The 15,347-nt window shown below is 37.0% G+C and overlaps 1 protein-coding gene across 1 annotated transcript in view; it reads left to right on the forward strand.

Annotated features, from left to right (window-relative positions):
* Positions 1-28: 28 nt before the first annotated feature.
* The window catches only part of MYO9A (myosin IXA), a 274,015-nt gene continuing 258,696 nt past the window's right edge, over positions 29-15,347 (forward strand). Inside the window, exon 1 of the mRNA XM_037047139.1 lies at positions 29-296. The gene's annotated coding sequence lies outside the window, so the exon portion shown is untranslated. The remainder of the gene's footprint in view (positions 297-15,347) is intronic.

Consider the following 15,347-nt stretch of genomic DNA (forward strand, 5'->3'; position numbering starts at 1 on the left):
GCGACACCGGTAGAGGCGGCTACAGCCGGTGGAGGCAGAGGTCCAACGCGTGCTCTCTGGGCGGGGTGCGGCGGGGGATGTGCCTACTCAGGCCGGGCGGAGTCTCTCTGACAGGGCGGGGGATGCGCGGCGCCCGCTCTCTCGGACCCTGAGGCAGCTGGGCCCACCCTCGCGGAACGTCGGACCCTTGCTGGCCTTGGCCTCTACTCTCCTCCGGCCTCACCCTGGGGCCGACGGTGGGAGGCGTCTTCCGCCAGAGAGTAGGGGCTGTGGTGGCCACCGCGGCGAAGCCCGAGGTAAGACCGGCCCTAGCCGCCCAGCGGCCCCGCCGTCCGGCCCGGCCCACGTCTCTGTCTCGCTTTCGGGCTCTTGCGGGGCTACCCGGCTCCGCCCCAGCGGAGACGCCCCACGAACGGGTCTGCCCTGGAGCTTCCCAGACTCCGGATCACTGCTCCGGGTCCCCAGTAGACCCCACCCATCGTATCTCCATTGGCCAGACACCGTTTCGGCCTTCCAGCCGCCCCGGCCGTTGTCATGGGGCCCCTCTACCCCAGCACACCCCCTTAGAAGCTTCCGCGGACTTTTAGGACTGTAATGGAGCCTCCAGACTGCGTTACATTCTCCCGTGAGCTTACCTGGATCACAGTTCCCCTGAGACCCAGTAAGGGCTGCACCTAACCCATTGCGACCCCCCAGCTCCAAGGCAGATCCGTTGCTGTCCCCCTGGTTCGCAGAGGACCTCCCCTTCCCAGGTCACTCACCCCCAAGCCAGCTAGCTCTTTACCTAGCCACCTGTGCTTTTAGATGGTCTCTTTAGTGATGCCCTTACCGCCCAGCAGATCTGATGTCAGCCCCGCTTTTGACACTCCCCTTCCCCACTCCTCTCCCACAGCCCTCTGCTTAGGCAGATCTTGTAATCTTTTTTCTTGGTCGTGATTCTTTCTTCGGTTGAAAGGACTTTGCCATGAAATGGTGAAGGGATGTTTGCTTATCCTACTGGTGTATTCTCCCCAGTTGGCTTTAAGGGGACCAGCTGACACCCACGTTTGAAGGGTTTAGTCTGGTGGCTATGGAAGGCAGGTGGAGGGAAGAGTGTGGAAGTCCAGGGCAGGGACTTTATAAGGTCACACAGCCTGCTTCTCATCCTGTGTCTTCTGTAGAACGTGTGAGATTGTCCAGGTCTGATATTTTAGGGACTTCTATAAGGATTAAATCACATACCACAGAGTGGATGTAACCGAGTCTCCATGTAACCGAGCATTTGCTTCCTCTTGTAGATTTTACAGGTCTTTCGCACTGCTTTTGAAGGATACCGGAGACTGTTTTTTTGATTCGCTGTTTTTGAATTTGCTGGAAAAAATGAGATTTGTAGCTTTCCTTAATACCTAAAGATTTAACGTCGGTTTAGTAAATTTATGCTACTTGGGGCCGCTGTCTTGCTTTTCCAAGGAGTAAGTACGATTACCATGCAGTGTTCACCGGTGCTCACCAACAGCCCTCTCAGCAATAGTAAAATATTGAGTAAAATGGTTGTTGAACTCCTGAGCTGTCAGTAAGGAAAGGTAATGTTATACACCAAATGATCAGAGCGTAATTTTAACTTTGCTACAAGAATGAAGTATACAGAGGTTTTAGTAGTCAGTACATTTAAAATTTTTATTTTGTGTGGAACTGAAGAGAGGAAAATCATATTTAAAACTATTGGTAATAACCAGACATAATATAGATGTCAAAGGGGTCAAAAGAGTATGCAGTGAAAAGTTTCTCTTTATCCTCCAGCCACCCACTTTCACTCTTTAGAGAGACAATCACTCCTTCCATATTGCTGTGTGCCCTTCCTGTGATATTTCTAGCATATACAAGCCTACACATTTTTATTCTTAAAACACACTAAAACTCTGTTTATAGCTTTTTATCCCTAGTTAACAATAGATCCTATAGGTCATTCAACATTACATATGGTAGTGCCTTATTTACTGGCTGGATGGTAGTGTTCCATTTTGGTGGTCTTGAGGTAGTTTCACCTTTTGCTTTTACAAACAGTGCTGCATGCTTTGCTTTTAAATGTATCAGCTGTTATATGTATGCTTTATGTCTATTTCAGGATTTGAAAACATTTTCTGATGTTTCTTTTGTGCTGAACCTACAAAAAAATGTAACTAAAGTAAATGTCATTGATCTGCTGAACTTCCATGGAGCCACTAGCTTTGATGGTGATTATAATATTTATCAAATAAGTTATTAAAGGATTTAAAGTAGGGGACTGAAATGATCAGAATTGTATTTTTAAAAGGTCACTGGCTGCAGGGAAGAGGATGTACTGAAGTGTAGATTAAGGCTAAAGTCAGGAATATCAGGAGGGCAGTTCAGGCAAGTGAAGATAGTGGGTCTGGATTTGGGTATTAAGAGCCGGCGAGACTAGATGATTTCAGTGGATTTGGGATTAGGGAGAGGGTTCCTTGGAGATAAAATCTAGGTTCTGGCTTGTGCCTTACACTGAGGTGGAGGAGATCCATATGAAGAAGGAGTAGAATTTTTATTTTTGTCAGGAAAGAGGAGTTCAATTTGTGTCATGTTGAGTTTGAGTGATTATATTTTTGTCAGATGTAGGTGGCCAGTAGGCAGCTGGATTTGTGGGTTAAGCATTTTATCAAGTTCTGAGTGCATGGTAATAGATTTTGGGGGCAAAGGGTATAGATGAGAGGAGAAAAGATTGTAGGATAGAAACCCAACATTTACAGTATAGGTAAAGTTGAATATCTGAGTAGTGAGTTATGTGATTAAGTTTTAAATAAAACTTTTTGTAGTTTAAGTATCAGTAGTGAAGTTCACTGCCTGTGATTTATTAATGTTTTTCCCCCCCTTTGTTAACATTAGTGGTGTACAATTCATGAGGAAAATAGAGTAAACTTAGATTTCTTTCTCTTAATTTGTAAATTTATTTTTTAAGTAGATTTTTAATATTTAATTTATTTTTAAATTTTCATTTTTCAATTACAGTTGATATTCAGGCTATCATATCATTTACAAAGTGATCCCCCCCATAAGCATAGTACCCACCTGGCACCATACATAGTTATTACAGTATTATTGACTTTATTCCCTATGCTGTATTTCACATCTCCTTGACTATTTTGTAACTACCTTTTGAAGTTCTTAATCCCTTCACCCTTTTCACTCATCCTCCCAACCACTCTCCCCGCTGGCAACCATCAGTTTATTCTCTGTATCTATGAGTCTGTTTTTGTTTTGTTTCTTTATTTTGCTATTTAGATTCCACATGTAAGTGACATCATATGGTGCTTGTCTTTCTCTGACTTATTTCACTTAGTGTAATACTAGGTCTGTGCATGCTGTGACAAATGGTAAGATTTCATTCTTACCATGGTGAAGATTACTTACCATGGTGAAGTAATATTCCATTGTGTATATGTACTGCCACATATTTATCCACATCTTGGCTATGTCAAATAACACTGCATTGAATATAGGGGAGCATAGAGCTTTTCAAACTAGTGTTTTGGGTTTCTTCGGATATATGTACCCAGAAGTGGAATTGCTGGGTCATAAGGCAGTTCGATTTTAAAATTTTTTGAGGACCCTCCATATTGCTTTACCCTGTGGCTGTGCCGGTCTGCATTTGTACCAACAGTGCAGGAGGATTCCCTTTTATGCACTTTCTCACCAACACTTGTTTGCTGATTTATTGCTCATTGCCATTCCGATAGGTGTGAGGTTATATCTCATTGTAGTTTTAATTTGCATTTCTCTGAAGATTAGTAACATTGAACATCTTTTCATGAAACTAGATTTTTTTAGTAAAAGAAAACCTCACTAGGAATTAGTAATACAAACTCCATCTTTCCTGATCATTTGGATTATACTGTTACAGAAGTTTGTTTGGCCTTCAGAGAAGTGCAAGAGGTTTGAAATGTCATTTGCCAAGATGATTAAGTTTTTAGTTTGCATGACTTTTAGTTATGTATATTTAATTTAAAATAAATATTAGTCAAAGAGTTTTCGGTCATGTTTCAAAACTGTAACACCAACTTAATGTATTGTTCCTAAGTCTAGAACTGTTGTGTAGAGCTCTTGCCTCTACTCTAGACCCCTGTAAATCACTGCTAATGGACATCTCCACTTGGATTCACAGTTCACAGCACTTCACACATGTACAGTATAAAACTGTTCTCTGCCTCTTTTCTCCCCCAGAAAAGTGGGTAAGAGGGAGACAAAGTGCAACACATTTTTTTCTTTTGGTTTCCTGTCTTTATGAACAGCACCACTCTTTCCTTATGAAGCCTTCAGGAACCTGGGAATTGTCTTTCACTACCAGTGTCACTGAGTCCTGCACATTCTCCCTTGTGATATTTCATATCATTCCTAATTGCTATACTTGTTGTCTCTACTTTATTTTAACCCGAAATATCTGTTGGACTTCTGTAAAGCTTTCTAGGTGGTTGTCTTGCTGTCTCTCTTCTGCAGTTCATTCTCTGCTTTGCTACTAAAGTATTCTAAAATGCTTTTTTCGTTAGGCTCTTTCAGTTGCAAAGAAGAGACTCAAGTTACCTTAAGTAGTGGAGTCCGTATTGAAACGAAGCCCAGGGAACAGGGGAACCCAGGATAAATGAAAGAACTTGGTCTCAAGAAGAACAGGAGCTTAATAAATAAAACTAGAACTAGATTTGACTCTGCTGTATTTACTGTTTACTTGCCTTCGCTATCCTTTCTATTTCTTTTTGGACTATATTTTTCTCTCTATTCCAGTACTGCCCCCCTCCCCCCATCCCATAGCTCCCATTTTTCCCTAATTTCTACCTCATTATAACTGCTGTGTCTCTTCCATGCTAGCATCTTGCCTCCTGGCTGCTATTTTTTTTTTTTTAAGCTTGTGCTTCTGTTGTAAACTTGTTTCTTCTCCCTAGGATTTTTTGGTCTGAATTCCCAAGAAACAGTCTCTGGCTTAGCTTCTTTTCTCATGGATTGCTACCAAGCGTGTGTACTTTGTCATGTGACTACTCCTGGCCATTTATTGTTGGCTGTGTGTTTATTTGCAAATATGGTAGTAGAGCAGGATCATAATGGTGAAAAGCATGGGACAGTGTATAGGCTAATTTCTCACAAAATGGGCTTCCAAGCATGGCAGGCACCATGATTGAATTTATAATAGGAATACAAATCTAATCATGTCCTTCCCTGTTGAAAGGTTGTCAATATTTTCTTACTGCTTTTAGGATAAAGCTTAAACTGTAGCATGGCGAGTGTATAACAACCTTAATGATCCGACTCTTAATTCCCTGGACTTTCCTTCCTTGGCTGTCTTCCTTAAGTACTTTAACACTCTTAACGAATGTAGGCTTCTTCTCTCCTTTCTTTTCATTCTCTGTTCTCTTTCCTGTTTTTCTCCTCCCTCTTTCTCTGCTTGTTTAACTCCTGTCAGAACTTAAGGCCTCAGTTCAGTGTTTCTTTAGGAAGCTTTTCCTTTACTGCTGCCACATTAAGTTAGTTGCCATTCCTGTGGGCTCCTGTACCACAGTGCTTACTTCTGTCATAGCTCTGTAGTAAAATTCCTAATTCCTTGATTTTCTTCACCATCTTTAACTTCTTTGGTATCAGTGCAATATAATTAAGCAGATTTTTAGACTGAAGATTTATATATAAGCTTTTTATAAATTACACGTAAAAGTACACACATCATAAATGTACAGCTCAGTGAATTTTTACCAAGTGAACACACCAATGTAACCAACAGTCACCTAAAGATACAGAATAGCCCTGATCAGTATGGCTCACTGGGTTGGGCATCATCCTGCTAACCAAAGGTCCCTGGTTTGATTCCCCGACAGGGCACATGCCTGGGTTGTAGGTTCAGTGCTGCTGATTCCATTCCCAGTTGGGACACATGCCTGGGTTGCAGGTCATTCCCCTGTCTGGGTGCATATGGCGGGCAACCAGTTGATGTTTGTCTCTCACATTAATGTTTCTCTCCCTCTCTTTCTCCCACCCTTTCCTGCTCTCTAAAATGAAGTGTTAAAAATTAGAAAAAGATGAATATTACAACTCTATAAACCACCCATGCCCTCTTGTCATTAATCCAGTTCAAAGAAGATTTAATTTTAAATGAGAAAACTCTAACATGAAGATTTCTTTTTTTAAAAAAATATTTTATTTATTTATTTATCTTTAGAGGGGAAGGAGAGAGGGAGAGAAACATCAATGTATGGTTGCCTTTCATGCATCCCCTGCTGGGAATTGGCCTGCAGGGAATCGGCCTGCAACCCAGGCATGTGCCCTGACTGGGAATCGAACCTTGATCCTCTGGTTCGCAGGCCCGTGCTCAATCCACTGAGCTATACCAGCCAGGGCATGAAGATTTCTCTATATATTTTGTATGTATCTTTAGATGTACAAAAGACATAGGTATTGCAATTTTGATCCTATGGAAAGAACCTACATGCCCTGGCTGGTGTGGCTCAGTGGATTGAGTGCCAACCTGCAAACCAAAGGGTTGCCAGTTCGATTCCCAGTCAGGGCACATGCCTGGGTTGCAGCCCAAGTCCCCAGTAGGGGATTCGTGAGAGGCAACCACTCATTGATGTTTGTCTCTCTAAATATAAATAAATAAAATACTGAGAAAAAAGAACCTACATAATTTATATTATGTTACAGAAATGTAATTTTGGTGTATTTTTATGCAATAGACAAAATTATGTAATACTGACATTCTGATATTCAGTAAATGTCTGTTATTTAAGTAGATTTTCTTATTAGTATAATATTGTGTGTCAGAAAAGAATATGATCAAAGAATATTTGCTGAAAATAGCTTATTAATTTTGACTGGAGAATATGCTTGAGATGAATATAGAAAACAAGTAAAGCACTTTCCAAATGGTGATTGGCTTCTGGGTTTTAATATGAATTATATTGCTAGCATATTTTGGCATTGGGGTCATCCAACAGGCAAATGGAGTGTAATTTTACATGTACGGTGAGGAAAGGACTAACTATCCTATGTCATAGACAGACAGCTGGCTTGCTAAGAATTGTTCTTTTTGCAACTAGCAATTTTACCGTATACTTTTTCTTTTTCTCAGTTTTAATTTTTTAAATTTAAATTTAAAATTTTCAGTTATAGTTTACTTTCAATATTATTTTGTATTAGTATCAGATGTACAGCATGCTGGTTAAATAGTCTTATACTTCAGAGAGTGTTCCCACCTAGCACCCTACATTGTTATGACAATATTATTGACTCTCTTCCCTATGCTGTACTTTATAGTTCTGATTTTCTTAAACTTTAAGATTATATAACTTTTTGACTGTGAATATATTCTTTTAAATATACTTTTTTCTTAGATAGGGTTTTCTGTCTGTAAATATTGAAATTATTAAGGGCAATTAATTGGAAAGCATATAGACTTTCAAACCTGAATTTCCAATAGACCTTGATTTAATTTCCAGCCTCATTTATGAGTTGTCATTTGTGGACAAGTCACTTAACATTTCTGATGTCAAGAATGTTCATCTCTCAAATGAGAATATTTACCTCATAAGATAATATTAAAGCACTTTTATGTAAAGCACCAAACACATAGTTATTATTCAACGTCGCCTTTTTCCTCCTTGAATATGTCTGTTTCTTGCTATGTTTAAATATGAGATCAAGAATTTCAAGAATTTGCCCTGGCTGGTGTGGCTCAGTGGATTGAGCGCTGGCCTGTGAACCAGAGGGTCGCTGGTTCCATTCCCAGTCAGGGCACGTGCCTGGGTTGCAGGCCAGGTTCCCAGTAGGGGGCATGCAAGAGGCAACCACACATTGATGCTTCTCACCCTTTCTTTCTCCCTCCCTTCCCCACTCTCTAAAAATAAATAAAAATAAAAATCTTAAAAGAATTTAAAGAATTTCATTGTATGACGTTTAGAATAGATGGCTAATCAAAGTTTGTTGCAAACAAGTAAATTTTAGATGGATCATCTGTAGCTCTCTTTCAAGTGTAAAGATATTTTTCAGTATAAAACATTTCAAAGAAATACTTTTTTTAATGTCTTAGTATATAATATGAATGGATGTCAGAATGTATTTTGATTCAGTGTGAAGTACCATAGCAAAATGTTCTGTTTGCCAGTGACAAACATTCCTTAAATCATTGATAGATTGTAGTGCTATTGCTGTTTGTAGTGTGTAAGTATTTGTTGAAATCTGTTTACTTATATTGATCAGGTGATAGTTGGCTGAGTAACCCTCCCCTTTTTTAATATGGGGTTGAAAGGTCTTCAGATGACTTTGTGGATATATGTTTGTAAATGATTTTTAGCCCATATTTTTTTCTTACAAACTTTTATAGATCTACTTTCTTTTAATTCTCTTTCTACCACCCCCCTGCTGTTTTATAATTAAAGATTAGAAAATGTTAAAAGGTTCATTGGCTAGAACAAAGAATATTGCTATATTTGCTTCCTGGGTTCAAAAATTAACAGTATGCCATCTGTATCTTTATGGGTCTCTAGGTATGTGTGTGTGATACGCTTTCACTGAATCGTTAAAATTTTTATTTATTTTATTATTTTAAAAATTATATTTCTTTATTTTTAGAGAGAGGGGAAAGGAGGAAGAAAGCAAGGGAGAGAAACATTGATGTGAGAGAGAAACGTCTATTGGTTGCCTCTAGCACGTCCCCAACTGGGGATCTGGCCTGTAATCTAGGCATGTGCCTTGGCTAGGAATCAAACTAGCAACCTTTTCCTTTGCGGGTGATGCCCAACCAACTCAGCCACACTGGCCAGGAGGAAGCTTTTTAAAAATCCCTTCACTTTTTTCACCCAGCCTCCCAGGAGCCTTTTTTTTTGAAAGTTTCAAATATTCTGACATTTATCTCGAAATACTTTAGCATATGATGCCTAAGAAAATAGATATTCTATATAGAACTGCATTACCATTACTAATACCTAAGAAAAGTAACAATAATTTCCTAATAACATTTCATATATACTGTACATTTAAATGTTCCTAATTGTACCATAAAATGATTTTTTAAAACCAGGATTCAATCAAGATTTGGCATGGCATTTGATTATGATTTTACTTTCTTTTAATCACACACAAGTTTCTTTCTCTACCCGCCTTTCTTAGGCTATTGAAATTTTCCTTGCAAGGCCAGATCTTGTATGATACAAGAGTTTTCTAAGAGTTATCTGACTGTTTCTTTGTGCTTTTGTTTAACTTGTTCCTCTGTTCTCTGTATATCCTGTAAACTGGAAGTTATATTTTAAAGCAGTGGTGATAAACTCCCTTTCACCAGGGGCCACATCAGCCTTGTGGTTGTCTACAAAGGGCCCAGTGTAATTTCAAGTCCTTAACAGTTAAGGAGTAGTTACATTTATACAGCCCTAAAATTATTTCGACCCTTTGAAGGCAATCTCAAGGCTGATGTGGCCCCCACTGAAAATGAGTTTGACATCTCTGTTTTAAAGGCTTGATTAGATCCATGTTAAAAAGTTTTGGCAAGAATACTTCATAGGTGACATTGTATTTTGTGTTATATACTATGGGAAACATATAATGTCACTGTTAGTGATTTCAGTTTTATGAGGTTTAGGGTGGTTTTTGTTGCATCTTACTTTGTAAAAGCATACTTTTTTTCCTTCCTGTACAGTAATCTGTGGAGGTGGTATTTTGTTACCATACTTTGGTACCATTCTATTCTTCAGTATTTTTTACCTAGTAATTTTATCCTTCATTGAGCCTTAGGCAAATCAGTTGTTTAACCGAAGGTTGAAAAATGGTGATTTTCCTAACTCTGTAATTCATTACATTTATTAGCTATCATTTTTCAATTAATAAGAGCTTTACAATTAATAAGAGCCTTCATCAGCTGAGAGTAAACTTGCAGTTTCTCTGAAAAGGGTAGATAGTAAATACTTAATTCTTTTCCATCTAATTTTCATAGTGAGGAGTTGGTCTAATAGTCTTCTACAGTGATGACAATTGAGTTTTTAATGGTCTCAGATTTTTATGTTGTATAATATTACAGGTAGTTATAGACGTTGCTGTTTTTGATGCTTAAATTGTCTCAAATAAGGACATTGGGAGCCCTGTCAAGCTGTTTTCTGAGTTCTTTCTGCACAAACCTATTATCAGTGGGTATTTAAGTGATTTCCTTATCTTTGCATACATAGTATCTTGGCTTACCATAACATTTGTAGCTTTAAAGGAATCAGCGATTTCACCACTGAGTTCTGCCTCCTTATAGTAGAAGATGATATTTAGAAACCAATATTTGGATGCTAAGTGTGCTCCATGTTAAGGGGCTGTCATTGCTTTTATGCCCTTTTAGGAGGGGGAAAAAAAGCATGAGATCCTACTGATAATTTTAAATCAAATTTAACATTGATATATAAAATATATCAAATATAATTTTTGTTTGATATATATTTGTATATTTATTTGGTATTGATATATATTTATATCAAATATAAAATTGACATATATTTTTTGTTTACCTAAAGTAGTTTCAAAATAAATAAAACTACTCGGTGAAGTTTAATATATTTTTTTGCATTTATATTTGGAATGTATGCCACTAAAGATATACTTACTGTTATTGCTGTATTTAAAAGTTATTTAATAACCCTGACCGGCATGGCTCAGTTGGTGGAGTGTCCTCCTACAAAGAAGGAGGTTGCTGGTTCACTTCCTGGTCAGAGCATGTGCCTGGACTTGTGTGTAGGTCCCTGGTTCGGGCATGTGTGAGAAGTAACTAGTTGATGTTTCTCTCAGACACCCATGTTTCTCTCCCTCTCTTTCTCCCTCCTGTTCCCTCTCTCTAAACATAAATAAACATAATCTTTTTTAAAAAGTTAATCGTTTTTTCAGTGTGATTGTTAGTAATTTGATGTGTAGCTAGGTCCATTTATTTTTCATTTTAGGGTTTGCTTTCCCTGTTTTTTGATTTAATTGTACCCATTAAATATATAAAACACAATCTTCAAAAGGACAAACCAGATGGAAAGGTATATGTAAAAATCTCATTTTCATCCCCATCCCTTCTACTGTTTCCTCCTTACTTCCCTATATAAGCATTTTTACAAGTTTCTGGTCAGTCATTACAGTATTTTTCTTTCTTTTAAAAATAAGATGTATATTTATGTGTGTACTCCTTTCATTCACTAAAGGTAACATACTGTATATGCTTTTCTGTACCTCCTCTCTCACACACTTTCTTCTTTTTCTCTTAACTGTGTATTCTGGGTAGTACTCCATATTGATACATAGAGATCTTGGTACATACAGATGTTTTTCATTCTTTTTTTACGGAGGCCTGATATTCTGTTGTGTTGATACACTATGATTTCACTAATGGCCTGGATCTACTCTATATTTGTGTTTAATCTTTTGAACTATGAATAAGTAATACATGTTGAATAAATTAATTAAAAAATAAAATTTCTTCTTCAAGTAATTCAGAATGAGTTGATTTGTTCCAGAAAGACTTATACTATAGTCTGAAGGAGCTTAGTTGTTGTGTTTTTGATGATGTTATTTTTAGTAAGAGAATCTCAGGAGAAGTAGATGTGTTTTGGGACATAGGCGCACCTTTTTGCCCCCAAGTATTAGGTGATTGATATCAATGAATGTTAATCTATTTTAATTATTTTATGTACCAGTGTCAGAGGGTCAGCGCATGATTTGCCTGCAGTCTCTCCCTGTGCTTCCTGACTCCTTGAATTATTGGAAATAAAAACTTAATGACTTGGGTGTTTTCATGCAAAGATAACTCAAATTCTGTTCTCACTTTCCCCCCCACCGCTCCCCCACAACTTCCCCTCTCAACTGTAGCTTTTCTTTTTCATCTTTACTGCCTTAACTGTCTCAGATTATATAGGATTCCAAGCATTCATTGGACAGCTATTTACAATCTAGTAAGGCAGATATGAGTGTTAGGAGTAGTAAACCAGGAATACTAATGAGAGAGGGAAGGGTACTTGTTAGGATATAAGGAATTCAAGCTCCGGGCTTGGGAAATGGAAATTAGAGGTTAGGGAACCTAACCATTCAGATCTGAATTGTCTTTTACTCCAGTGATTGAAAGGAATTTGTTTCATTTATTGAACAAAATATTTGGTCATTTACCATGAGTAACTTGTGGTGGTGGGCACTTCGGAAAATGCAAAACATTTATGTAATGTAGCTCTTTAAAAAAAATGTACCAGGCTACATAGGTTACTTTATTGCATTAAATTATCATAGCAATCATGCAGTTGTTACTTTTCTTTTTTACTCATATATACAGGATAGTGGATAAAATCTGCAGTTTAAAGAAAATTATGATTATTTGTGTTGTCCAGGCCAACAAACCAGAATTGCCTCCCCCTTACCTCACTATCCCCTTGCCCTTGTCAGCATACCCTCCACTCTGGAGGTAGCTATTATCCTGACCCTTGTGACTATCATTTTCTTTGCTTCATAATTTTAAATTCCAGGTTATATATTTTTAAAAGCATAGTTTACTTTTCCTTGTTTTTTAAACTTCATATGAGTATTTTATATGATTTCAAAAATTTAGTTCACCCCTGGCTGGTGTACCTCAGTGGATTGAGCGCGGGCCTGCGAACCACACGATTGTGGTTCTATTCCCAGTCAGGGCACATGCCTGGGTTGCAGGACAGTTCCTGGTAGGGGACGCACCAGAGGCAACCATACATTGATGTTTCTCTCTCTCTTCTTCCTTTCCCCTCTAAAAATAAATAAATAAAATCCTTTAAAAAAATTTAGTTCAGCATTTGTGAAATTAATTCCAGATTGTTGTAGTTAGCCTTAATAGTTCATTAGATTACATTTTGGTGAAGTATTTCATTGTGTGATTATATTACAGTTTACTCATTCTAGTTTTGATGGGCATTTGAATTGATTTCAATTTCTTGCTGTTAGGCAAACAATTCGGTGGTGAGTGCTCTTGTACCTGTTTCATGTTTGCAAGTATGCAAATGTTTCTCTAGGATTCCTAGGAATGGAATTGCTGGGTTGCAAGGTATGCATATATTAAATTTGATAGTAGCAAAGTGTTCTTCAAAATCATTTCAATTTATACTTCCACCAACACAATGTATTACAGTTCCTATTGCTTTAACTTACTCAATATTGGGTACTGTCAGACTGTAATTGCCAATCTGAAGGTATGTATCTCATGATTTTAACTTGCATTTCCATGATTGCTAGTGGAGCTGAGCATCTTTTCACAGTCATTGAATTTTTTCTTATATTCTAAGTTGGTTGCCCAGTTTTTTTTCCTTTGAGGTGGTCTGTCCTTTTTTACTGATTTTAAGAAATTCTGTATGTGTTTTGGATACTGGTCTCTCAGTTAACATCTGTTACAAGTATCTTGTTTTAGAATTATTTCACTTTCTTTTGTGCCAGTTGACGAATAGAATTTCTTATTTTTAATGTAGTTTTCTGAATCTTTTTAAAGAAAGCCTTTCCTAGGCTGAAGTAAAGAGATGTTCTCCCACATTATTTTCTAAGAGCTTTTAGGCTTTAATCTTTTACAAATTTGGTCTTTACCTGAAATAGATCTTTGAGGTCCAGTTTCATTCTGTCCCACCTCAAATGGATAACTGAGAGTCTCAGCATCGATTTTGAAAAGTTCATCTTTTGTCTACTGATCTGCAGTGCCACATATGTTAAGTATTCATATTTGTGTAATTCTTTTTCTGAACTTGCTCCTCTGTCCTATTGGTCTTTTTGTTTATTCCTGTACTAGTGACACCATCTACTTAAAGTTTTATAAGTTATGATATCTGATAAGGCAGGTCTTTTCACCTTGTGTTGTTCTTCGAGAGAGTCTGCTGTTTTATCCCCATCGCACTTGCATGTATATGTTTTGGAATTACTGCATCAGATTCTACAGAAAGAACCCAAATAGTCCAACATAAAAAAAGCAATATTTGGGATTTTATAGGAATTGAATTGATTCTAGATTAATATGGGGAGAACTGACGTTTTTCCAACATTGAGTCTTTTCCATCTGTGAACATGGGTATCTTTCCATTTCTATAATGATTGATTATGTCTTATTTTTTCAGTAGAGGTTTTGTACATTATTTGTTAGATATATTCTTGAGCACTTTGTATTTTATGATACGATTTAAAGTAGTGATATCTTTAAAAGATTTTCTTTTTCTTTTTATTTATTTATGGTCTCACTCATTTATTTTTGAAATTTATTTAATTATTTTTTAAGTACAGTATTCTGTCTATCACTCCCTATTTTCTAATTGTTGCTGATACATACAGGTATAAAATTTACCAACTTATATTGTTAAATTATAGAATTATTAAAAGATTATCTGTATATTTTTCCTTTTCTGTATTCATGATTATATCATATGCAAAAAAACACTTGTTTCTTGTTTCTAATTATTATACTTTTTCTTGTTTTTTCTTGTTTTTCTATACTGCCTGGTATCTGCAGTATAATGTTGATAGAAGTAGGTGGGGGCTATGCTTGTCTTGCTATTTATCTCAGGAGAAAATATTCAGCCCTTCTCCATTAAGCAATCTTTAGGCTTTTGTAAATACCTTTTATTGATGAAAGAAATTTCATTCTGCTCCTAGTTTGCTAAGATTCCTTTAGATACATTAACAAACATTGAATTTTATGGCTTTCTTAAATATGTTTGATTATATTAATTGACTTTTTGATTATTATCAGATTTATCTTTGCTTTCTTGAGCAATTCCTAACTTGATTATAGTACATTATACTTATATTGCTGGATTTTATTTGCTAATACTGGTTTGGAATTTTTGCATTCAATTTCAGGAATAAGATTAGTTTATGACTTTGTCTTTGTTGTATGGTCTTTTTGTCTTTGTTGTATGGTCCCTACCCAATTTATTTCTTTTCAGAGATAGCCAGCCTCATAAAAAGAATTGGAAAAAATTTACTTAAGATTGGTTTATTTATTTCTTGAGTGTTTGGGAGAACTTGCTGATGGTAAAGCAGTGTGGCTCTGTAGTTTTCTTTGTGGGGAAGGTATTTTTCTAGAGTCATTAAGTGTTTTTTAAACAGGGCCATTCAGGTTTTCTTTGTGTTCTTCAGTAAGTTTTGCTAAGTTGTATAGTAATTTTTAGGATTCTTTTCAACTTCATCTAAATTAAACAGTCCTCTTAATCATTGTAATATTTTCATCATTGGTAGTTTTTACCCTCTTTTTAATTTCTGATATCTTTTTCTCCTCATCATCTTGACAGAGGTTTGCTAGTTTATAGTTTTTTGTGGGTCTGGAGTTCAGGAGTTGTTCAGCTCAGCAGTTCTGTTTCGGTTCCTTTCCATGTGGATTTTTCTAT

Source organism: Sturnira hondurensis, unplaced genomic scaffold, assembly GCF_014824575.4.
Source record: "Sturnira hondurensis isolate 20B ecotype Veracruz unplaced genomic scaffold, ASM1482457v3 Scaffold0005329, whole genome shotgun sequence".
Lineage (NCBI taxonomy): Eukaryota > Metazoa > Chordata > Mammalia > Chiroptera > Phyllostomidae > Sturnira > Sturnira hondurensis.